Source organism: Vollenhovia emeryi, unplaced genomic scaffold (assembly GCF_000949405.1).
Source record: "Vollenhovia emeryi isolate VEMERY1.0 unplaced genomic scaffold, V.emery_V1.0 DF940121.1, whole genome shotgun sequence".
In the NCBI taxonomy this organism is placed as follows: Eukaryota; Metazoa; Arthropoda; class Insecta; order Hymenoptera; family Formicidae; genus Vollenhovia; species Vollenhovia emeryi.
The window spans coordinates 3,286-6,889 of NW_011966245.1; positions in this window are offsets into that span (position 1 = coordinate 3,286).

The following is a 3,604-nucleotide window of genomic DNA, read 5'->3' on the forward strand; positions in this document are numbered from 1 at the left end:
CGCGGCTTTCGAGGAACATGTTACTATGTTCCTCCGCCGCGTACTCCATCGGGGGGAGACCAGCGATCACCGCTGCCGCGTTGTACGCCACGGTCCGGTACGCCCTACAGATCCTCGCGGCTATCGGGCGAAACGCACGCGCCATCTGAGCGCGCGCGCGCCGCGATGCCGCGAGTTTTGGGGCCCAAACTGGGGCCCCGTAGAGCGCCACGGACTGAACCGTACAGCCAACGCACCTTGCCGTCCGGGCCGTCAAGGTTGGGGAGGAGCCGGCCAAGCTTGGCCGCTCTCACTCCCGCCCTGCTTGCGACTCTGGCAAGGTGGCTCGCAAAGCTCCATCGGTCGTCGAGGATCAACCCGAGATAGTTCATCTCGTGGCCGATCCTGACAAGGGCCGTACCCACAGCCAGGGTGAGTCCCTCGGGCGGCGCGCCGCGTGCTCCACGTCTTTTACCGTGGAACATCACGGCCTCGGTCTTGCCGAGTGCCACCTCGAGGCCCAGGCTGCGGATAGAGTCGACTATCGCTCCCGCTGCCACTCGCCCCCTGGCGAGGGCCTCCCCCCAATCGCGGCCCCCGGCTGTCACGAGAGCATTCTTACACTCTGTTTAGAATTACTTGCAAAAATTGATATACACGTACATACGTTGACTTTCGATGGTGCCAATGTTAATTTATCTATGTGTAAAGAGTTAGGAGCAAACTTTGACTTGGGAAAAAATTTCAAGCCTTTTTTTATTAATCCTGCGACAAAAGAAAAAGTGTTTTGTTTTTTTGACCCTTGTCATATGATAAAATTAATAAGAAATACGTTAGGACATTATTTAAAATTGCAGAATAACGGAAAAGAAATATTGTTCGTCGACATAAAACGTCTGCAGGAATTGCAGGATGAAGAAGGTTTGAAAGCTGGCACAAAGCTAACTAAAAAACATATTTATTTTCATAATAACAAAATGAATGTTAAGTTAGCGGCTCAAACACTTAGCGAAAGCGTTAGCTCTGCTCTAAAATTTGTTGACAAGTGTGTTCCTGGGTATTTACAGTCACCCCAAGAAACTGCTAAATTCTGCTCTATCTTCAATAATGCTTTTGATATTCTCAATGTTAGATCAAAATTTCCAAAACCGAAAAAATGTAATATGCCTCTTTCTGATAGTACCTTCGCTGAATTGAAACAATATGCTGAGGATATAAATGAATATATTAAAAGTATTGAAGATTGTAAGCACCGATCTATTTTAAAAAGCAATAGAAAAACTGGTTTCATAGGTTTGATCGTATGCTTACAAAATATTTTTGAATTATTTCTAGTTTTAAAGGAAAAAGGATTAGAATATTTATTGACTTATAAACTTAATCAGGACCATTTGGAAACATTTTTTAGTGCGATAAGAAGTCGTGGTGGATTTAACAATAATCCATCGGCCAAACACTTTGAATCCAGCTACAAAAGATTATTAATACGACATGAGATAAAAGCTGCTGAAACAGGAAACTGTATGATTAATGATATTCAGATTTTGTTTGTGTCATCGGCAAACAAGGAAGACACACTTTTCTCAGAGGAGGAGAATATGCAAATAACGTCACCGGTTGATGTATTATTTGATCACGACTACTTATCCACATTGTGGAATGTTAGTCCGTATATTGACGAAGTAATAACATATATCAGCGGATTTATAGTTAAGAAGCTATTGAAAAATAGAAGTGTGTGCGAAACATGTGCATCATTTTTAACAACCAGTAGACAAAATTTGTCGAAATGTATATTGATTGATATGAAAACACGAGGATTATTGATATATCCTTCGCCTGATGTTATTGTAATAGCTAGAACAACTGAGAGAATTATACGCGCAAATGACAATATTCTTTTCACGTATAAAAATATTAAAGAATTTTTAATAATGAAAACGTTTCAGGCAGTTAGTATTAATCATGTAGTATTTAACGACAATATCATGATAGAACATGTTAAGAATCAAGGAATTATTGATAATCACAAGACTCAGTTGATCAAAGCGATTATTAAAACATATGTAGTTCTTCGTTTATTCCATGAAGGAAAACGCGCAACAGATACCGTAAAAAACGAATATATTTGACAAAAATATTCAAAATTAATTTTATTTAAAAATCAATAAAATTCTAAGAAACTGTAATAACACGGGGAAGTTTCTAAAAGTGTCTAAAAATTCGACCAAACTGGCATAAAAGATGTATATGTATGTATAAACTGAACCATTGCACCGATTAAAGTGAAATTCAATACCAACCCTCTCCTAATGACACTAAATAAATGTGCCAAAGTAGAAGGCGATATCTCAAAAATTGCGGAGGAGAGAGCGCGAACAATTATTGTGCACATACACATACACACACATTTTTGAAAAAAGTGTGTTTTTTGGTGGATATCTCGAAAATTGGGATGGTGGGAGCGATAACAATTATTGCGCACGCACACACACACACACACACATTTTTTAAATTAGTGTGTTTTTTTGAGTTTTTAGATTATACTAAACCCATTGGCATTGAAAATTGGAAAAAAATTTTTCGCATGAAAACAAAGCTTCCTCTATGAGGAAGCAAAATGTAATAAATCAATAATTACACTGATTTCGACCCGGTCAAGATGAGCTAACTCCTTAAGGGAATGCTGGAGTGATTCTACACTTTTTGCACTTAAAACTAAAGTACTAAAGTTTCTAAAGTACTTGATCGTGCAAAGACTGGATACAAAGAACATACGTGAAAAAAATAAAACGTATTACTGTCTGTACGCGAGAACCTTGGTGAACCGCGGATAACTGAAACCGTGAATAGAAACCGTGGCTATGGAGATCCTACTGTATAGATTTATTTATATATTGTTTTACCAGTTTAAAATATACATATTTTGTACATATATACAGAATGTTCCATTCCTGAATTATTGAAAATGAAAAATTTATTACTACAAACTTAAAACTGAAAAAATTGGTACAAGTATAGCATCATTAAAGAGGTAGGATATTAGAGTGTAAAGTTCAGTAGTAAGAGAGTGTTACAGACGTATAATTTTAACTATAAATTATTTAAATTAAATTTTTAAAAGAAACTCCTGAGAAATTTCTCGGAACATTCCTTATCGATCGTTTATCAGATTACAACTCGCGACGAAGCGGTACCTCGGTAGCAGTGACAACTGTTACCAGGGTAGAGTTGCGGTGAAGGAACGGAGAACAATACCTTCCTCCTCCACTTAAAGAAATAACGTAGGGGGAAATTTACTATATAAATGCGAGCAGGATCGAGTCGACAATCCATTGATCCATTAATTCTTTAACAATCCATAAACTCACGACTCGACAAATAAGAGTTAAAACTAAAGCTGAGAATCGACTTGACTCGGACCTATATCCTAAATTGTTGATTCGAATTTCAAGAAGTTTGGACATTTGAGAATAAAGTAAGAGTTATATTAAGAGAGATAATAATTAAATCAATCCAAGATCTATCCTCTCACTTTCTCTGATCGCTGACAAAGAGTGTGGCGGACAGAATTCTCCATTCCTCTCTGATCGCTGACAAAGAGTGTGGCGGACAGAATTCTCAA